General features: G+C 44.8%; 1 protein-coding gene across 1 annotated transcript in view; it reads left to right on the top strand.

Annotated features, from left to right (window-relative positions):
- LOC126284492 (keratin-associated protein 16-1-like) overlaps nt 1–22,907 on the top strand; it is a 306,103-nt gene extending 283,196 nt beyond the window's left edge. The window contains exon 10 of the mRNA XM_049983455.1: nt 22,605–22,907. The gene's annotated coding sequence lies outside the window, so the exon portion shown is untranslated. The remainder of the gene's footprint in view (nt 1–22,604) is intronic.
- The last annotated feature ends 714 nt before the right edge of the window (nt 22,908–23,621 follow it).

Genomic DNA, 23,621 nt, shown 5'->3' on the forward strand with positions numbered 1-23,621 from the left:
TTGATAAGCAGTTTTAATAGAAAAAATATTTTCAACAAGCATCATTTACTATATTACTCAATTCTACTACATAAACTTTAACTTTCTTTTTACTACGAGTATGTTCAAGTGGCATTAATTAGTAAAACACTGGGCTTTCCTATTTTCACAATATGGACTCTCGGTAAGCATTTTTGACATGGGAAGGACCCTAAGTGGTTGTGTGGCTATGAATAAAAAATCAAGGTAGGTGTAAGAGTTCGCGTGTAAGTTACCTTATATTTGCGGACACTAAAACATCCAATGAGCTGACCTTCACCATACATTTCTACTGTTCCTTGGTTCCTTTTCAGTGATTGCCCAACGTGTTGGCGATTGCATGTTGGTAGGTGGATTTGCAGGTAGAATTGCTGGACTTTCACATTTCTTGGTGGCGATGATAGATATCAACTCCAGAATAATTCCAGCTCTTTATCCATCCATTCGAGGTATTGGAAAGCGGCACGGAAAGCCTCTCTCGACACAAGCACAATATACAACTTTTACGTGAGCAGCTGACAGTTTGGAAGCTCGTCCCCGACTGACTTTATGTTCCGCCTTTCTATCCATGCCAACCACATTTTGCGCTCGCTACACAGTTCCGTTCCCGAGGGGAACCAAACCAAATTTTACATGTAAAATAACTAAGAACCCTAAGTGACGGTCAGCAGTTTACATAACAGATATCAAACATATTAAATAGAACAGAACATTTGCACATATTAACATTTCTATAAAAAATTATTCATCCAAATTCCAAATATTTACAGTAAGCTTTGTCTCCCTCCAAATGAGACAAAGAATTTAAATGATAGATTCACTACATCGCATAGAATCAAACCATGACATCAAAGTTTTGACAAAGAAAAGAGCAAACACGTTTGTGCTATTAATGCAACCAAACAATATTTGCAATATCTTAATGATAGAAGGTAGAACAGACAAAACAGAAAAATTCATGTCAGTTGAGCTATGTAGCTCTAGTGTTACAGCCTGCATTCCTCGCCCACTCGCTACGCCGACTCCGGCGACCACACGGAAACTAGTTCCTCTGGCGCAGAACCGCAATCGGAAGAGGACTACGTCCCAGCGATTTGTACGGGAAACACCGCAGCATCCTTCGTACAGGCCGGATCTTTCACCGTGTGATTTTAACATCTTTGGTGATCAAGAGAAAGACATGAGTGGACTTCGGTTTATGTTGGAAGGGCAAATGCACGAGTAGGTGTGGTTGTGGCTCCTCAGCGGCCGACTGCGTTGTACGAAGCAATAATTGCTGTCAATAGGATAAATGTGTTAATGCGTATGGTGACTACTTTTCAATGGAACCATTCCATGGCCCCCCTGTGGCGGGTGTTCGGCTTTCATTTGACTGCCCCTCAGCTATGTTCTACAGTTCTCCAATGTGAGAGAGCTACAAGGCCTTATTCTAATCGGGTTAAATTAATAATTGAGTAAATAAAGAACATATCCTGGTTTACTGGTCGAGATGGTTCCTGGTGCCTATAGGGAGGACATATTACGATCGCAGGTTGGATAAACATCCGCAGAATGAAAAATTGGTCAGTCAGTCAGATCGTCCGTTCGCCCTCGTAGACCATTACTGAGACAGGTATTTTTATCTGTGATACTGGTATTCTATCTTAGCCCTTGGATTCAAGGTGATATAAAAATCATAGCATCTTTCCTACATTTACTCAAGAAACAGCATCGTGATATATCGTCACGACCGAAGTTTTATAGCACAGTTACTCTGCTTTCTTAAGCAGGGACACTGTTGTGGATTTTTTTAGGTACAGTCTGACGCCTTAGTTATTTTAAACACACGATAACGGCTCAACGGGAAGCCCATTATTTCCAATTACAGCCAAACTGTTAATGGAGTACTTTGAGGACTTCGCCCTGAACATGACTCCTGCAAAGCCTAGTTGCTTTCGTCGGTACGTCGACGACACATTCGTTGTCTGACCTCATAAACGCGAGACGCTGAAAGAGTTCTTGGACCACATCAAGAATATCCGTTAACACATCAGGTTTATCTTCGTGAAGGCGGACTGTGCGTTGTCATTCCCTGACGTCCTTGGTCACCGGAAAGCAAATGACTGTCTAACCACAGTGTTTATCGAAACCCTGCCCACATGGACCATTATCTGCACGTTACCAGCTACCACTAATCAGCACAGAAACTTTCTGTCTGGGGACCATGATACATCGAGTGGAAGCCGCTTAGGGCGTTGAAAACATACCGAAAAGACTGAGCCACTTACGGAAAGTATTAAAAGGAAACAGCTAAGACTGACGTACTTTTAAGAGCTTCTCCGCTCTTCAGCTGTTTCCCTGTATTCCCATCCGCTAACTTTCACGATTATTGCAGCCTTCCTAATCATTCCAATTTCTCCCGCTCTCCATGTTAATCTCAGCCGTACATGCTTCCTCCTTCAAGGTTTCGACGATTCCAGCATTGCTTTTGGCCATCGTCTTTGCTCCATTAGCCGTACATGGCCATGCCATTGAAGATCTCTATTCTCAATTCTTTGCACGACTTCATATGCTCCATATCCATTATCTCCCTAATTTCCTCTTTTCTACGTTCTGTCCTAGATATCGTGGCTGCCTTCCTTATTCCGCCCATCTCTACTGCTTGTACTCTGCATCTATGTCGCTACCCCAGGATCCACCTTTCTGCACGGTATGTTAGTACACCTTCCTCTAAGGTTTTCAGCATCCTCTTCTTTGTTTCTTTGTTCCTCTGTCCACAGAACTTGTTTTAGAAGTTTAATTGCTCCTCTATCCTGCTGTTTCCTGCGTTCCACATCTGCTTCACAGTTTCCTGAGGAACGAACAACCGATCCTGAGTATTTAAACTGCTTTAGTTTTAATGGTTCCTTGCGACAGTACTACATCCCTTCCATCTCCTCCCACTACTAGATATTCTGTTTTGCTCGTATTTATTCTAAGTTCACCTCGCTCAAATGCTTCCATTAACTTCTTTACTTTGTACAATCATTTCATGGTCATCGGCAAATAATAATTAGCAGATAGTACCATGTTGAGAAGGAAATCCCATACCTCCGCATGACTGTTTTCACCGTTCCAATATATTCTATATATATATTCTAAACAGGGGTCTGAGACATACTGCCGCCCTGTCTGAATCTTTTCCATGTTTGGAATGTCTCACTCAACCTTCTCCCTACTGTAACGGATGCTTACGATTAGTGGTACATTCTTTTAATTGGGGATTTTTGTTATGCTTCTACACCTATACACTCCATCGCTTCCCACAGTCCATTTATGGCTACAGAATAGTACGCTTCTTCTAAATCCATATATATTATGTGCACTTTCTGCCTCTTAGAACAAATCGTCTAGCTTATTTGTCTAAGGCCAAAAACATAATGCATACAAGATTGTCCATCTGTAAAACCTGCCTATTCCTCTTGCAGCTTTCCCTCAACATTTTTCCCTCAATCTAAGCGGTAAAAATCTACTGATGGAATCCATACCACTAATTCCCCTAAAATTATTTGAGAGCTTCTTGTTTCCTGTTTTTTAGATAGCAGATGTGTATGATATACATCACTCTCGTGGTATTTCCACTTCCTCCACCATATGAGTCAACAATTTACATACAAGTCTCACTATTTGAGGGGGCCCACATTTCCATCACAAGTCCTCCCAGTCCACTTGACTTTCCTTTTTTACCATTTTTAGCATTTCTTTTACCTCTTCCTCTGGAATGGGCTCTGTATTACTTAATGTACTGCTATTCTGTAGACTTCTGTCACGAGGTCACTTCTTATTCAGCCACAAGTTCTTCAAAGTACTGTTTCCACTATCCAATAGATATAGACTGTATTGTGGGTGCGGGATTACTAACGATTTTCATCTTCCTTATCATCGTCCATGCCTCTGCCGATCTCCTGTATCGAATCCAATGCTCTATTTCCACCCAAACAAACTCTTTACCATTTCTCGCCCTTAAACTTTATTGCAAATTTCTTAGCCCTCTTTTTATATGCCTAGTCCTCTTCACTCCCAGAGATTAACCATATGTGATACAGTATCTTCTTCTTCTCCACCACTTCCAACTACTCTGTGGTCGTCCATTCGGTTCTCTTCTCTCATTTTCCCTTCCTAAAGTCTCCTCCGCTGCTTCCTTCATTGACTGTTTCAGGAAACTGCATAGCTCATTAGCAGTCCAAGTCCTCCTCCACTTCTTCCAATCTTAGATTTAATCTTTGCTGATACAAACGATTCACACTTTCGTCTTGTAGCAGATGGATCCTATATTATGGAACCTCTACAGTTTTACTTCCAGGGTGCTCCTCTTTCTCCTTCTGTTTCATTTTGGTCTTAATGGGAAAAGCAAGTTTTCAAGTAGTTGTAAAATGATCGGAGCCACACACTGTTCCTGTTATTACCCTTACATCTTGCACCTTGATTAGCCTCTGCCTCCACACTATTACACAGTCTATAGTTGATTATAGGTTCCTAGACGGATTGGTCCAGGTGTACTTATGTATTTCTTTATGCTGTAATTGGCCATTCGTAACAGAACATTTTTGAACCTTACAGAAGTTAATCAACTTCCTTCCGTTATCGTTTTGTAGGTCCTCCCGCACGGTCCTGCAACCGCATCATTTAATTTTTCTTCCAGTTCGTCCGTTTAAGCCTCCCATGACCAACAACTCGTCAACAACTTCTTGTGAGGCACCAAAGAAATCCCTCCTCTCGTTACGGCCAGACACGCCAATTAATTCCAGTTATATTACATGAAATTTTATTGTTACATTGACTATCCTTCCAGTCACTTCTCTCCCATTAAGTATTCCTTGTGCCATTTTCTCTTTATCAGAATTGCTACTGTTGATTTTGCTCTTTCGGTTTTATTCCACGTTATTCGAAAACAGAATATAGCCTCCAATTACTTCCTGTCGAGATACTTTCTCTTTCGTTCCTGTCATTTTTTTACTTAAATTTCTTTAATATTATTCTCAATTTTCCAACTAAGCAGCGTACATTTCATGTTTCACAAATCAGAGTCCTCGTTCTTAAACAGAGTCGATGCCTTTTGATCAGTCCAGCTTTTCTACACTCCTGGAAATGGAAAAAAGAACACATTGACACCGGTGTGTCAGACCCACCATACTTGCTCCGGACACTGCGAGAGGACTGTACAAACAATGATCACACGCACGGCACAGCGGACACACCAGGAACCGCGGTGTTGGCCGTCGAAAGGCGCTAGCTGCGCAGCATTTGTGCACCGCCACCGTCAGTGTCAGCCAGTTTGCCGTGGCATACGGAGCTCCATCGCAGTCTTTAACACCGGTAGCATGCCGCGACAGCGTGGACGTGAACCGTATGTGCAGTTGACGCACTTTGAGCGAGAAGTATAGTGGGCATGCGGGAGGCCGGCTGGACGTACCGCCGAATTGCTCAACACGTGGGGCGTGAGGTCTCCACAGTACATCGATGTTGTCGCCAGTGGTCGGCGGAAGGTGCACGTGACCGTCGACCTGGGACCGGACCGCAGCGACGCACGGATGCACGCCAAGACCGTAGGATCCTACGCAGTGCCATAGGGGACCGCACCGCCACTTCCCAGCAAATTAGGGACACTGTTGCTCCTGGGGTATCGCCGAGGACCATTCGCAACCGTCTCCATGAAGCTGGGCTACGGTCCCGCACACCGTTAGGCCGTCTTCCGCTCACGCCCCAACATCGTGCAGCCCGCCTCCAGTGGTGTGGCGACAGGCGTGAATGGAGGGACGAATGGAGACGTGTCGTCTTCAGCGATGAGAGTCGCTTCTGCCTTGGTGCCAATGATGGTCGTATGCGTGTTTGGCGCCGTGCAGGTGAGCGCCACAATCAGGACTGCATACGACCGAGGCACACAGGGCCAACACCCGGCATCATGGTGTGGGGAGCGATCTCCTACACTGGCCGTACACCTCTGGATATCGTCGAGGGGACACTGAATAGTGCACGGTACATCCAAACCGTCATCGAACCCATCGTTCTACCATTCCTAGACCGGCAAGGGAACTTGCTGTTCCAACAGGACAATGCACGTCCGCATGTATCCCGTGCCACCCAACGTGCTCTAGAAGGTGTAAGTCAACTACCCTGGCCAGCAAAATCTCCGGATCTGTCCCCCATTGAGCATGTTTGGGACTGGATGAAGCGTCGTCTCACGCGGTCTGCACGTCCAGCACGAACGCTGGTCCAACTGAGGCGCCAGGTGGAAATGGCATGGCAAGCCGTTCCACAGGACTACATCCAGCATCTCTACGATCGTCTCCATGGGAGAATAGCAGCCTGCATTGCTGCAAAAGGTGGATACACACTGTACTAGTGCCGACATTGTGCATGCTCTGATGCCTGTGTCTATGTGCCTGTGGTTCTGTCAGTGTGATCATGTGATGTATCTGACCCCAAGAATGTGTCAATAAAGTTTCCCCTTCCTGGGACAATGAATTCACGATGTTCTTATTTCAATTTCCAGGAGTGTAATTTGTTTTGGAAACGTTGAAAAACCTTTTTTTTTGTCAGAGTCAGATGCCAAACAACGGGCAAACCCCCAACATGCAACGCGAGGATTTTTTCTCAGGTTTTACTCCTCAAGAGAGATTGCCTCCGCTATCGCTAAGAATCCCCCAAATCCTATGTTACCATTTCCAGAAAGGAACACTTTGCATTGGGTAAAGGAAAAGATGGGACATGAGGAGACACTCTTTGTCTGGATCCTCTGCGAGGGGACTATCGGGCATCCCAGCAGCTGCGCTACCCCAGGTATAGCCCTCTGCTTCATTGAAACAAGCAAACCATCTCACTCGCAACCCCCCTGACCAAAGACTCGTAAGCCGTAGGTCCCCGAGACTGACACGAAGAAGCTTGCGTTTTGCCGTCCTATGGCTAAGTAACAGAAAAAGATCAGCCGGCTGCCAAAGAGAGACAAAATCGATTCAGTATTCGGGCTTGCAGCAAAATTTCGGAAACTCACAAGGCCTGTGGAACATGATGTAGGCCTCAGAAAGCCAGGCATGTCAGAATACTGTGTGGATGTAGGTAGTTCTGTAGTGAACAGACTGTGTCGTCTAGAATATGAGAGCCGTTTCCGCCTGCTGAATCCTGAGAAATAAGCAGGAGCAAAGCATACTCTGGAAGGCAGAAGCCGAATTTCATTCTTTTTTGGCACAGCATCTTACAAGAAGCGATCCAAATCTACAACTCTGAAAACAGCTTCAATAAACACGGTGGTAATCAGCTTGGGACCCAGCCATCCGATGGCTGAAGAGCGCACGGCGGTTGCTCAATCAAAACATGGGCTGGACACCAGTTATGTCACGGGCGGTAGCGCCGCTGTAGAAGGACGGCATCGGTAGCTAAATGTCAGTCACCACTGGATAGTGGCTGAGGCGTTCCCGTTTAGAAGCACTTGTATTTTAAATGACTTGATGCGGCTGGAAGTCAGGGAGAATTTTGTCAGTATGTTTCTCTTCTAAAGCCATACGAAATACAAAAATGGATATACTGAATATGTACCTTTGTACATATGTCTTTCATTCTCAGGCAACAACAACTGTGGGGCTAAGAACCACCTACCCAACTTTGTTCAGAAGATGAGTTAGGTGTCAGGCAAATCCAACGCCTTCCATGAAAACCCTGACATGATAGCAAATCCGGCAATATGTCACGTAGCTCCGAATAAATCCTGACATTAAATTAACCAAAGTAATACCTTCAACGAGTGAGCAAATGGAAGACCACAGACTAACACAAGATCGTCTAAATCCATGTCGTACCTTCCCACCATGAGACCGACGCAATTCCGAGGGGAGAAACGAGAACGGAAGCCGAGAGCAGAGCCGTGTAGGCTAGAAGGCCCTACGATAAGAGTGGGACAATGGGACACCCGCATCGCCGGCCGACCGCCAAGAGGTCCAACCCCAAGCCCATGTTAGAAGATAGAGCCCTCCAGAAGGACACTATAGATCTTACGCTAACGCTAAAAGGGCCACACCAGCTGCAAGTTTTAGCGTGAGACTATAAGGATCTCTGTTAGGTAGCAAACATAAAAAACTTTGCCTCAACACGAAAAGTATAACGTTTCTCATAGGAAAGACAGAATTTTTGTAGGTGGAGCTTAAGGTTAACATTGAGACGTTGATTGGTCAGTTGAAAACAGAGCCAGATAGTTTTTTTTAACCAACTTCGGTAAACAGTAGTAAAGATAAGTTCGAGAGAGTTGCTACCGAGACGGCGACGTGTGTGACGCTGCCTAACCACCGACAAAGTGACGAACGCATGCGATGCCGCATAAGAGCGCATAAAGCTTCACTCGGAACTGCACAAGTCTCATCTGTTACATCCCCTTTTTACGTAATACTAGTGTCGATCGTCAATTACATTTCGTGGTATTCACATTTGCTACTTGAAGTTAAAATCTGAAATGTGATGATTTTTCTGTTATATAATTACTGAGAAGCCACATCAGCCACTGTAATTTAAAACAATTTAAATAAGTAATTAAAGATAGTTGATGGTCACTGTAGACCATTTTTGATAGGTTTCTCTTTTATGGGCCTTAATTCAAACCTAGATCATAGATGTGATGACATAGGTTATGCTTCGATCCATTATAGAACTTGGAAACCCATTCAGGGCATGTCCTTTCACATTTTTGTTGAACGAAGTTGGTTTTTATCATCCTGTATTAAAATATTTCCTTTTATCAACAGTACAGTTTATAAACAATGTTTTGTGAGTAGAAAAAAAATTCCAATAGTAAACTCAACTGCTTTTTCGACGTTATTTTACCAGCTAACTGAAAACAGAAAAGCCTTGAACCCCTTCCACTAAATTTAGGTAATATCAAGATTCTATTAGAGGGATTGCAGTGGAGCTGACGCTGAAATCATTAAGTATTTTATTATATCATCGCTAGTCTCACTGAACCCTTCTGAACGCTACATCTCATGTGTGGTCTGGCGTCTCCTTACCAGCAACAGGTCCCAGGTTCAAACTAGTTAATTCCCTAAAAAACACGCTCAGAGCGTCGTTGCGCGAAAGTGGTAAGGAGACACGATATAGAACAAACAGACACCACGCAGAAAGAGATGTAACGTCATAAATAATGAGGAGCGCGGAAAACTGCCTCTTCATGCGTTACTATTGAATGTACTACTTCTGTGCTTCTAACTCTTTTCACAATAAATTTCGCAGACTGCGCGCACATAGGCAGCTACAAAAGTATGGGGGCTATCTGGAAAGTAAGGTCCGATCGGCCTCGGAATGGAAACCACAGAACTCAGAAATCAGAACTGTTACATTTGCAACAATTATCTACAACTTCTAGACGTAGTCGCCGCTCCGACTTAGACATCTGTCGCAGCGTTGTACCAACTTTCCAATAGCGTCTCATAGAAGGCAGTCTCCTGTGCTTTCCAACGCGTTTCTACCCTAGACTGCCGCTCGTTGTATGTGCCAAAATGTTGTCTCCATATCCAGCGGGTCATCTGAACAGACATAAAAATCACAGGGAGCCATGCTGTATGGTGGGTGATGAAACACTTCCCACCGATAGCGCTGCAGGAGCGTGTTCATTACCCCTGCAGTGTCCGGCCGAGAAGTGTCATGGAGAAGGAAATGCACGACAGTTACATTAAGTGGAGTTGCTTGAAGTGAAATCTGTTGGCACAGCCCCATACTTGGTGGGATAAATTGTGGGCTTAGAACTGAGGAGAGCAACGCGTGACGCTATCTATGGACATATTAGAGACACCGCCCAACACATCAGTACATCTGTGCAAAGCTTCATCAGATTTTCACTGTAGATTCCAATTAGCGACCGATCGTTGCTTGCTTTCCGAATAGCCCTCTGTGGTGTGCGTACTATAAGACCTTCAGTACACACACCATCATATTATTTGACTTGTCGCTCTAACGAAGTAGGCGAGTGTCAGCATTATGTCTCGTGGTATTATCGTGGCGTGTTTATCTTCTGCCGTTAGGTCAGACGATAGAAACGCCACTTGCAATGCTCTATTGTGCATGACGCTTAAATTTATTACTTCTTTTCTATAAACTCTGTTGTTAACACATTTTTCAGACCGGATCAACATAGGTAGCTGCATGTAAAAAAAAATATATATCATTGCCTGGAGATAAGATGTCATAAACACTGAGATGCGTGCGTGAAAGACTGCCACATCATGCTTGACGTTTAAGTTTATTACTCCTTTACTCGTGGACAGCCGCCTTGTGGAAGCTGTCATTCCTCCATTTCGGCTCCGGCAGCAACTGCTACTTGCAAATTATTTCCCCCACATTCATAGTTCACCTCGTCTTCCAAATTACACTCTCCTTTTTCTTAATACGGCGATCCACCTCCTGCAACTATGTCCCCGATCTGGGACCACCCCCTCCACCCCCCATCCGTGTCCAGTTGTTTCTTAATGAACTCGGCTCATCCCATCTGCCACCTTTCCCGCGGGTTCACTTATGTACACCCCCATGGTCCATACCTTGGTCACGGCTTCGGCTGGGCCTATCACAAGGCCCAAAGGCTCTGTTCCACTTGAGGCCCTCCGCCGGCAATTTCTCTCCCTTCTTAATAAGTTGAGGGCTCAGAAATAACCTACACAGATGGATCAATGGTCGACGTTCTTGTTGGCTTCGCTTATGCTCGAATTGGCAATACTGAACAGCGCTCCATGTCGGATGGCTGAAGTGTTTTTACTGCAGAGTTGGTAACCATCCATCGCACTCTTGAGCATATTCGCTCCTGCGCTAGTGAGTCCATCATCTGTAGTGACTTCTTAAGCAGCCTACAAGCTCTCGACCAGTGCTTCCTTTGACATCCTTAGGTAATGACTATCCAGGAGCCTGCCCTTAGGAACAGCGGATGATCAGTGATCGTCATTTGGACCCCAGGACATGTCGGGATACCAGCCAATGAAATTGCTGATATCCTGGCTAAACACGCTACGAGAACCAACACTGGAGGTCAGCCTGCTGGAGACCTCCGATCGATCTTCCGCCGCAAAGTTTTCACGATCTAGGATACTGAACGGCGAACCATCAGTACCCCAAATAAACTCCGTGTTATCAATGAGACAACGTATGTGGGGCCATCACCCATGCGAACCGCTCGCAGGGACTCTGTTGTACTTTGGCGGTTCTGCATCTGCTATTCTTGGCTAACACATTGTCACTTCCGTCGCTAGGACCAACCTCGGTGTCGCTGTGACTCTCCTATGACTGTCGTCCACATCTTGTTGGACTGCCCCATTTTAGCCGTTCTTCGGCGGACTTTTAACCTTTCCAGCTTTCTACCTACGGTGCTGGGCGACAATGCCTCCACAAACGATTTAGTTTTACGTTTTATTCGTGAGGGGGATTTTTATCGTACAATCTGAGGCTGGTAGTCTAGCCTTCTGTCCTAGGTCCCCACCCTAATTCCCTGTTCCCTCTTCGTTACTCTTTGTTTGATTTTGTTTGCCTTGGAGTTCGTCTATTCCCTACGCGTGTTCTTCCCGCCTTGTCTTTTAGGTTGGCGGTTTTAATATGTCGCAGAGAGCGTCGCTTATTATTTTTTGTCATTGCGATCAGACAGCCCAGGCCATCTGCTATGTGATTTTATTACCTACCTCTACGTTTTTTGTGTCCGTTTCCCCTTTGGTTCACGTCTTTCGTTTTCTCTTTTGGTGTGGTTCCCCGTTACTTTTACGACTTTTTGCTTCCCCCAAATCCTTTGTTTCTTATTGTTTTCCCTTGAGACTTGTTTGCTTGAGGAAAATGGGAATGGTGACCATGTAGTTCCGTCCCTTTATACGCCAAACCTAGTAGCCAATCAACACCACTGCTACTAATTATACAGGGTGGTCCATTGATAGTGACAGAGCCAAATATCTCACAAAATAAGCATCAAACGAAGAAACTACAAAAAACGAAAGTCGTCCAGCTTGAAGTGGGAAACCAGAAGGCGCTATGGTTGGCCCGCTAGATGGCGCTGTCATAGGTCAAACGGATATCAACCGCCTTTTTTAAAAATAGGAACCCCCCATTTTTTATTACATATTCGTGTATTACGTAAAGAAATATGAATGTTTTAGTTGGACCACTTTTTCCGCTTTGTGATAGATGGCGCTGTAATAGTCACAAACGTATAAGTACGTGGTATCACGTAACATTCCGCCAGTACGGACGGTATTTGCCTCGTGATACATTACCCGTGTTAAAGTGGACCGTTTACCAATTGCAAAAAAAGATCGATATCGTGTTGATGTATGGCTATTATGATCAAAATGCGCAACGGGCGTGTGATATGTATGCTGCTCGGTATCCTGGACGACATTATCTAAATGTCCGGACCGTTCGCCGGATAGTTATGTAATTTAAGGAAACAGGGAGTGTTCAGCCACGTGTGAAACGTCAACCACGACCTGCAACAAACGATGATGCCAAGTAGGTGTTTTAGCTGCTGTCGCGGCTAATCGCACATTAGTAGCAGATTAACTGCGTGAGAATAGGCCATCTCAAAAACGTTGGTGTTGAGAATGCTACATCAACATCGATTGCACCCGTACCATATTTCTATGCACCAGGAATTGCATGGCGTTGAATTTGAACGTCGTGTCCGGTTCTGCCACTGGCCACAAGAGAATTTACGGAATGATGACAGATTTTTTGCACGCGTTTTATTTAGCGACGAAGCGTCATTCACCAACAGCGATAACGTAAACAGGCGTAATATGCACTATTGGGCAACGGAAAAACCACGATGGCTGCAACAAGTGGAACATCAGAGACGTTGGCGGGTTAATGTATGGTGTGGGATTATGGGAGGAAGGATAATTGGCCCCCAATTTTATCGATGGCCATCTAAATGGAGCAATGTATGCTGATTTCGTGCGTAATGTTCTACCAATGTTACTACAAGGTGTTTCCCTGCTTGACAGAATGGCGATGTACTTCCAACATGATGGATGTCCGGCACATAGCTTGCGTGCGGTTGAAGCGGTATTGAATAGCACATTTCATGACAGATGGATTGTTCGTCGAAGCACCATACCATGGCCCGCACGTTCACCCGATCTGACGGCCCCGGATTTATTTCTGTGGGGAAAGTTGAAGGATATTTGCTATCGTAATCCACCGACAACGCCTGACAACATGCGACAGCGCATTGTCAATGCATGTGTGAACATTACGGAAGGCGAGCTACTCGCTGTTGAGAGGAATGTCGTTACACGTATCGCCAAATGCATTGAGGTTGACTGCCATCATTTTGAGCATTTATCGCATTACTGTGGTATTTACAGGTAATCACGCTGTAACAGCATGCGTTCTCAGAAATGATAAGTTCACAAAGGTACATGTATCACATTCGAACAACCGAAATAAAATATTCTGACGTACCTACGTTCTGTACCTTAATTTTAAAAACCTACCTGTTACCAACTGTTTGTCTAAAATTCTGAGCCATATGTTTGTGACTATTACGGCGCCATCTATCACAAAGCGAAAAAAATGGTCCAGCTAAAACATTCAATATCTCATTACGTACTAGACGAATATGTAATAAAAATGGGTATCCTATTTTAAAAAACGCAGTTGATATCCGTTTGACCTATGGCAGCGCCATCTAGCGGGCCAACCGTAGCGCCATCTGGTTTCCCCCTTCAAGCTAGCCAATTTTCGTTCCTTTTAGTTTTGCCGTTTGACGCTTATTTCGTGAGATATTTGGCCCGGTCACGATCAGTGGACCACCCTGTATATAAAACATAATTCTCGGACAGTATTCTCATACGCTGTTCAATGTACCCACACAAATAATTCATTGTACGACTCATAGTTGAAGCGTAATGACTTCATAAACACTGAGATGCGTGAAAAATTGCCGCACCATCCATGAAGTTTTAATACGTCATTTTCTTCTTTACGTCCTATAACGCTCGTGCAGTCGAGCCAAATTAAGGAAATCCGCTGACATCTGGCAGCGCTTTTGACAGCTTTCAACTTCGAAATGCAACTGACTGTAGGTGAAAATGATAGTTGCCAATACAACTACGAAGTGGCTTTGCCATTGAGAGGTTTGCAAAATTGCGTTGTAGAAACATGAAGCAGGTGCGCCCAGCGTACAGAAACTGTCCGGGATAATGTTTCGTAATTTGGATACTGTTCCATAATTTCGAAGGTGTTTTCAAGAATACTTGGGAATGATGTTTTTTCGATACTTTACTACAGACACAGATCATTCTTTCTTTTCATGTCTAATAGCAAACTGGAGAAATGAATACTCGGGCAGTGCCGGGTTCTTCAGCTAGTATCGTATAAATGAAACCTGTAAATGGCAAGGAAAGCATTTCTTGAAAAGGAGAGTATGTTAACTTGTGGTGTGCGTACTGTAAGACCTTCAGTACACACACCACCAGATTATTTGACTTGTCGCTCTAACGAAGTAAGCGAGTGTCCGCAATATGTCTCTTGGTCTTCTCATGGCATGTTTATCCTCTGCTGTTAGGTCAGATGATAGAAAGGCCACTTGCACGCTTAGAGTAGCAGATTGACAGTGACCAACTTGGTTCTGGATGCTATTTACAATTAACAATCTGAAGTTCCTTTGGTATTGGCACGTTATTCTTATTCTCACATATATCTCTGATACGTGACAGAAGTGCGTATGCATTTATCTTTATGGCTATGTACAGAAATATCGTAATCTTATTATGCACAGACTAAAACTTGACTATAGATTGGTACAGACAAATGTAGAATTCGTACAGACTGGTACAGACTGGTACAGACTGGTGCAGACAAATGCAGACCGACTAATCGGAGGTCTGTACACTCGTTATAATACCTCACGCGTTCAGGTATCACTGCGCGAGTGTGATCCGCGAGGAGCAAAAGTTCTACGTTACCAGCAATCTCATTGGCTGTGTTACATATTAATACACGGATTGGCGGAAGCAGAATTTGGTCCCTCTCTATGGCAGTGCCATCTCATAGTGTGGAGACGGACATACGCTGCACGTACACTGTTGTGCTTAGTGGGGCGCTCTCTAGTGGGAAAGTTGTGTACGCGCTAACTACGCAGAGCTATGTACACAACATAACTTCGAATCTAGAGTTAAATCGTAGGTTTCTCCGAAAGAATTTGTTTTCAGAAGTGAAACGTAGACGATAAACGATTAAGACAAGAAGAATACAAATTTTTTGAAATATGTTGCTACAGAAAAATGCTGAAGATTAGATTGCTGGAGAGAATACAATGAGGAGATACTGAATCGAATTGGGGAAAATAATTTGTAGCATAAATTGATGAAAGGAAGGCGTAACCCTCGACCATCGCCTCTCCTGGACCCCCCATCTCCGGACAATCCAAGCCAAGGCACACTTCCGACTCCGTCTCCTCAAGCTCCTTTCGGGCCGTACGTGGGGTCTGGACCCCTCCACCATCCTCCACACCTATAAATCCCTCATCCGCCCTACCCTCTGCTATGCCCATCCAACCTGGATCTCCGCCCTCCCTACCTTTTATAAATCCCTTCAAATCCTTGAATGCTATGCTCTCCGCCTCGCATATTGCATTCGTCTTCCCTCCCCCACATGGATCCTGTACGATCTCATTCCTTTCCCCCACCTCCTCCTTTTCCTTGAAAGGATACGGATCCTGTACACCTCCCACAAACTCGACCCTCCTCACCCGCTTGTCTCGACAAATCCTCTCCCACCCCCGCTGGCTGCCGCACCTGTATTCCCAAGTCCCACCCGGTCTCCATCTCTCCACCCTCCTTACCCTCTCCCAAGGTGGCTTCTGCCAGCTCTCCCTCCCTGATGATCTCCTCCTCCCCTCCATCTACCCCTCCTATCAACTTTGATCCTCCCCACCCCCACTCCCGTGTCCTCCCCTCTTGGCACCCTCCCTCCCTTCTCTTTCCTTTTCCCCCGTCGCCTTCTTCCACCCCTCTTCACCCGGGCTCCCTCCTTTTTTCCTCCCCTCCCCCTGTGCCCATGGCATCTGCCCTCCCCTCTCCCTGTCCCACTTCCCTTCCTCCTCCCCCTCCCTTGGCAGGTACCCAGACTCGCACACGCTCAGTGAACATTTGTGCGCCGGAGATCATCGCCATCAGTGTCTCGTGTGTGTGCCTTCGTTTTGTGTTATTGTTCTTTCGCCGCCACTGTTCACGTGTGCCGTCTCAGTCATCCGTGTTATGTGCGCTGTGTCAACAAGTGTTAGTGTTTTTTCTCGTCCGGCATGAAAGGCTTCATGTTTATTGTTTTTTGTATATACATTTTTTGCCCGCCGTTTTTATTGTATTGTCTGTGCCTCGTATATGTCGTATTATTGTACCACTCAAGGCTGAAGAGCAACGTAATATGCTGCTGCCAGACCGCCTTGTATGAGGTGATTAAAATTACAATTAAGAAAAAAAAAGAAAAAAAAGCATCGGTTGATAGTCACATATCCTAAGACATCAACGGTTCGACGATTCGATAATGCGAAAAAGCTGGGGGAGGGAGGGAGATAAAAAATTGTATGGGAACACAAAAGGCTGGAATACAGTTCACAGGTTCAAACGGATATTGGTTACTGGAGGTATGTAGAGACGAAGACACTCACACAAGATAGACCAGCGTGCAGAGCTGCCGTATGTCCGACTTCTACATCTATATCTACATACATACTGCGCAATCCACCACACGGTGCGTAGCGGAGGGTATCCCGTACCACAACTAGCATCTTATCTCCCTGTTCCACTCCCAAACAGAACGAGGGAAAAATGACTGGCTATATGCCTCTGTTCGAGCCCTAAATCTCTCTCTTATCTTATCTTTGTAGTCTTTCCGCGAAATGTAAGTTGGCGGCAGTAAAATTGTACTGCAGTCTGCCTCAAGTGATGGTTCTCTAAATTTCCTGAGTAGCGATTCACGAACAACGCCTCCTTTCCTCTAAAGACTCGCATCCGAGTTCCTGAAGCATTTCCGTAACACTCACGTGATGATCAAACCTACCAGTAACAAATTTAGCCGCCCGCCTCTGAATTGCTTCGATGTCCTCCCTCAATCCCACCTGATAGGGATTCCAAACGCTGGAACAGTTCTCAAGAATAGGTCGTATTAGGGTTTTATAAGCGGTCTCCTTTACAAATGAACCACATCTTCCCAACATTCTACCAATGAACCGAAGACGACTATCCGCCTTCCCCACAACTGCCATTACATGCTTGTCCCACTTCATATCGCTCCGCAATGTTACGCCCAGATATCTAATCGACTTGACTGTGCTAAGCGCTACACTACCAATGGAGTATTCAAACATTACGGGATTCTTTTTCCTATTCATCTGCATTAATTTACATTTATCTATATTTAGAGTTAGCAGCCATTCTTTACACCAATCACAAATCCTGTACAAGTCATCTTGTATCCTCGTACAGTCACTCAACGACGAAACCTTCCCGTAACCGAGCGAGGTGGCGCAGTGGTTAGCACACTGGACTCGCATTCGGGAGGACGACGGTTCAATCCCGTGTCCGGTCATCCTTAGTTAGGTTTTCCGTGATTTCCCTAAATCACTCCAGTAAATGCCGGAATGGTTCCTTTGAAAGGGCACTGCCTACTTCCTTCTCCGTCCTTCGCTAATCCGATGAGACCGATGACCTCGCTGTTTGTTCTCTTCCCCCCAAACAATCCAAATCAATTCAACCTTCTCATACACCACAGCATCATCAGCAAATAGTCACACATTGCTATCCACCCTATCCAAAAGATCATGTATGTAGATAGAAAACAACAGCGGACCTGCCACACTTCCCTGGGGCACTCCAGATGGTACCCTCACCTCCGACGAACACTGACCATCGAGGACAACGTTCTGGGTTCTATTACTTAAGAAGTCTTCGAGCCACTCACATACTTGGGAACCAGTCCCATATGCTCGAACCTTAGTTAGGAGTCTGCAGTGGGGAACCGAGTGAAACGCTTTCCGGAAGTCAAGAAATATGGCATCCGTCTGATACCCTTCATCCATGTTTCGCAAGATATCATGTGAAAGAAGGGAGAGTTGCGTTTCGCAGGAGCGATGCTTTCTAAAGCCGTGCTGATGCATGGGCAGCAACGTCTCTGTCTCAAGGAAATTCAGTATATTCGAACTGAGAATACGTTCGAGAATCCTGCAACAAACCGTTGTTAAGGATATTGGTCTGTAATTTTTAGGATCCGTTCTTCTACAGTTGTTATATACGGGCGTCACCTGCGCTTTTTTCCAGTTGCTCAGGACTTTATGTTGGACTAGAGATTCGCGATAAATGCAAGCTAAGTAAGGAGCCAATGTAGTAGAGTACTCTCTATAAAACCGAATTGGACCTGGCTATTTATTTATTTTCAACCCATTCAGCTGCTTCACAACCCCAGGAATGTCTATCACTATGTCCTCCATACGGGTATCTGTACGAGACTCAAACGGCGATATCTTTGTACGATCCTCCTGCGTGAAAGGTTTCTCAAATGCTAAATTTAAAATTTCAGCTTCCGTTTTGCTGTCTTCTGTAGCCAGGCTTGTCTACGTCGGGCTGAAGTCGACAACAGCGACGGCGTATGACAAAAGTAGTCGGTGTATGCGTCTCACCTGTTCACTCTTCGCAGCCAGTTAAGATTAATAGCTTAACCCACGCACACACACACACACACATACACACACACACACACACACACACACAAGGCAACACGGTGCGCATGTGGCGACTGAGAAAGATCTACTATTGTTTGGCGTCTGGCCCTGCCACTGGATTCGCTGGAGCGACAATCACAAGGTCTGGGACAACTCTGAAATCTTCATCTACATGGATAGTCTGCAAATCACATTCAAGTGCTAGGCACACGGTTCATCGAACCACCTTCACAATTCTCTATTATTCCAATTTTGTGTAGCGCGAGGAATGAACGAACACCTATATCTTTCCGTACCAGCTCTCATTTCCCTTATTTTATCGTTGTGACCGTTTCTCCCTATGTAGGTCGGTGTGAAAAACATATTTTCGCATTCGGAGGAGAAAGTTGGTTATTAGATTTACGTGAGAAGATTCCGTCGCAAAGGAAAACGCCTTTCTTTTTATGATGTCCATCCCAAATCCTGTATCATTTCTGTGACACTCTCTCCCATATATTGCGATAATACAAAACGTGCTGCCCTTCTTTGAACTTTTTCGATGTACTCCTTCAGACCTATCTTGTAAGGATCTCACACCGCGCAGCAGTATTCTAAAAGAGAACGGACAAGCGTGTATTGTAGGCAGTTTCCTTAGTAGGTCTGTTACATCTCTTAAGTGTCCTGCCAATAAAATGCAGTCTTTGGTTAGCCTTCCACACAACGTCTTCTATGTGTTCCTTCCAATTCAAGTTGTTCGTAATTTAATACCTAGGTATTTAGTGGACTTAACGGCTTCTAGATTAGACTGATTTATCGTGTAACCCAAGTTTAACGAATTTCTTCTAGCACTCTTGTTGATGACCTCACCCTTTTCGTTACTTAGGGTCAACTGCCACTTTTCGTACCTTTTAGATATCTTTTCTAAATCGTTTTGCAGTTTCTTTTGATCTTCTGATGACTTTATGAGTCGCTGCAAACAGCCTAAGACGGCTGCTCCGGTTGTCTCCCATATCGTTTATATAGATGAGGAACAGAAAAGGGCCTATAACACTACCTTGGGGAACGCCAGAAATCAATTCTGTTTTACTCGATGACTTTCTGTCAATTACTACGAACTGTGACCTCTCTGACAGGAAATCACACATCCAGTCACATAACTGAGGCGATATTCCATAAGCACGCAATTTCACTACAAGTCGCTTGGGCGGTACAGTGTCAAAAGCCTTCCGCAAATGCAGAAATACGGAATCGATCTGAAATCCCTTGTCAATAGCACTCAGCACTGCATGTGAATAAAGAGCTAGTTGTGTTTCACAAGGAACGATGTTTTCTAAACCCATGTTGACTGTGTATCAATAGCCAGTTTTCTTCGAGGTACTTCATAAATATAGAAAGGTCATGATCGCACAATTCTTTATTAAACGTTCGACGTTTCAAAAATTTCGCCATGATACTGGAGCCGTGGAATGAAATGTAAAAGAAATTAATGATATAGAATATTCTTAAATGTGCGTCTAAGTACGAGTATTCCAATATACAGATATTTTAAATAGTACCGTACTTACACAAAAACCAAACTTTAGTACAAAACTCACTAAAGTGAGCACAAGGACAGACTACAATACAAATCTTATCTCGTGTAGGTGTATTTGGCAGTTCGTAGTCTTTTTGAATAGAACCAGTGCCAGGCTGAATGCAGCGATGAAACTATCAAAGAGGTAAACTAAGGCTTGTATGTGGCGGTAGAATTGACCATGAAAAGCAAGTCAGAGAGAAACTTCTCGAATTTCTATATACTACGATTAAGTACATGTCAGCACCTCGTGAACAAATTTGACAAAAACATTTATGCTACTTTTACGCAGGGGAAGCTAATACCAAGTACGTCGTTATGTAACATCGTAATCAACGTTATAGAGGTAGTCAATAGTCAAAACAGAACAGAACTGCAACCAATATCAATATAAACATAAAGTAAGTAAGATACAAGTAATGAGTGAAACATACGTGAGAAGGATAAGTTCACAACCATAAAATGTACGCAAGTCTCACTTTCTTTTAATCTTTAACTCAGTGATACATCGTGAACCTGTCCAGCTGTTATCTGTTTGCAACCACCACGAAAAGAAGTGTTACGTGAGTATGACCAACAGTAATCATTACACTAGTGGAACAAACAATGGATGACATACGATATAACCATTTAAGTAAGTCTAGATGAGTGCCAAAAATGAGAAATAAAATATTACAATTTTTCTTTATTTTATATTAACAACGTAACGGTATAATCTCGAAAATTTATAACAACTCTCTTGAAGCAGATCCCTGAGGACAGCGTCCTAGCAAATTGTGGTTAAGGATGTAAAGTTAGGAACATTGGATGACAAAACAAAAAAACAAAAAAAAACTGATGCCTAGGCAATCGTGATGCTGAAATAGCGGTCATAGTGTTTCGTGGCTAATAGTTTCCTTTTGGACTTATATGGAATGCATAGCGAACATGTTTAACAGTACTGTATTGTAGAGCCATGTACACTGAAGAGGCAAAAAAACTGATACACCTGCCTCATATCGTGTAGGGCCCTCCCAAGCAAGCAGAAGTGCTGCAAGACGACGTGGCATGAACTCGACTAATGTCTGAAGTAGTGCTGGAGGGAATTGACACCATGAATCCTGCAGGGCTGTCCATAAATACGTAAGAGTACGGGCGGAGGGGGATGAAGATCTCTTCTGAACAGTACGTCGCAAGGCATCTCAGATATGCTCAACAATGTTCGTGTCTAGGAACCTTGACGGGCAGTGGCGGTGTTAAAACTCAGAGCAGCGTCCCTGGAGCCACTCTGCAGAAATTATGGGCTTGTGGGGTGTCGCATTGTCCTAATGGAATTGCCCAAGTCCGTCGGAATGCACAATGGACATGAATGGTTGCGGGTGATCAGACAATCTTACATACGTGTCACCTATAGGAGGCGTACCTAGAGGTATCAGGGGTCCCATATCACTCCAGCTGTACACGCCCCTCACCATTAAGAGCCTCCACCAGCTTGAACAGTACACTGCTGACATGCAGGATCCATAGATTCATGAGGTCGTCTCCATACCCGTACACTCCATCCGTTCGATACAATTTGAAACGAGACTCGTCCGACCAGACAACATGTTTCCAGTCATCAACAGTCCAATGTCGGTGTCGCTGGGGCCAGGCGAAGCAAAAAGCTTTGTGTCGTGCAGTCATGTACAGGAGTGGCTCTTCGGCTCCAAAAGCCCATGTCGATGGTGTTTCTTCGAACGGTTCCCACGCTGACACTTGTTGATTGCCCAGCACTGAAATGTGCAGCAATTTGCGAAAGTATTGCACTTCTGTCACGTTCAACGATTCTCTTCAGTTGTCGCTGGACCTGTTCTTGCAGGATCTTTTCCCGGCCGCAGCAACGTCGGAGATTTGATATTTTACCAGATTCCTGATATTAAGGGTACACTCGTGAAATGGTCGCACGGGAAAATCGCCACTTCATCGCTACCTCGGAGATGATGTGTCCCATCGCCCGTGCGCCAATTGTAACACTACTTTCAACCACACTTAAATCTTGATAACCTGTGATTTTAGCAGCTGCAAGCGATCTGACAACTGCGCTAGACACTTGTTGTCTTATGCAGGGGTTGCCGACCGCTGCGCCATATTCTGCCTGTTTACATATCTCTGTACTTGAATAAGCATGCCTGGAGCAGCTTCTTCGGCACGTCAGTGTATACAAAATGAGCTCGTTGGACTGATAGCAAAACCCAAACTTTCATATTTCGTAAAATTAAGCACAATGGTCCCCTGCCTCTACCATTGAAGTATTTTTACATCAAGTAATGGAAATCACAAGATCATTTTACACACTTTACAATGACGCTGGCACATCTTGCTTTGTTTCAGCGGAAAACTGCGCAGCCGGCGAATTCTTTATGAAGAGGTGTGAGTACTGCATCTGTATTGGAGGCGGGCAGGCGGCTTGCACCAAAATCTACTGCGGAGACCCCGGCGGCGCGCAGCCGCTGACGTGACCGCGCTCCCTCCGTGAGAGGCCGGGCAGGTGACTCCCGGGGAATGATCCAGGTCACGCCCGCTCATCATCAAAGCCTTACATGATATGGATTACGCTGGATAAAATATCCCTAATTCATCCATAGTGGAATGTCACTGACTCACTCATAGTAACGAAATAAAAGCAATACCCCACATCTGTCTTACACTTGAAACCTTCCCGTCTCCTCTATATCTCTTTTGTTACGCAACCTTCCCTTCTACAATAACCTATGAAACCATCCCTTAGCATTTCTATCTCTTGCTTAATAATAAAAAACGAAATCTTCCCTTTGAAATTTATTCTCTTTCTCAGTCTTAGCATACAAATTTAAATGCTGCGTATTAAAAGTGATATTCTGATAGAATGTGTCGTCGTCATGGCCCTCGGTCGTTACCTGCAATAACTCAAAACAGTTCCTTACTATTTTTTAACTGTTACTGGATCGCCATCTGAGTGTTGCATCGAACTGCGACATGAATATACACTCCTGGAAATGGGAAAAAGAACACATTGACACCGGTGTATCAGACCAGCCATACTTGCTCCGGACACTGCGAGAGGGCTGTACAAGCAATGGTCACACGCACAGCACAGCGGACACACCAGGAACCGCGGTGTTGGCCGTCGAATGGCGCTAGCTGCGCAGCATTTGTGCACCGCCGCCGTCAGTGTCAGCCAGTTTGCCATGGCATACGGAGCTCCATCGCAGTCTTTAACACTGGTAGCATGCCGCGACAGCGTGGACGTGAACCGTGTGTGCAGTTGACGGACTTTGAGCGAGGGCGTATAGTGGGCATGAGGGAGGCCGGGTGGACGTACCGCCGAATTGCTCAACACGTGGGGCGTGAGGTCTCCATAGTACATCG

The sequence above is a fragment of the Schistocerca gregaria genome, chromosome 8 (genome assembly GCF_023897955.1).
Source record: "Schistocerca gregaria isolate iqSchGreg1 chromosome 8, iqSchGreg1.2, whole genome shotgun sequence".
Classification (NCBI taxonomy): Eukaryota; Metazoa; Arthropoda; class Insecta; order Orthoptera; family Acrididae; genus Schistocerca; species Schistocerca gregaria.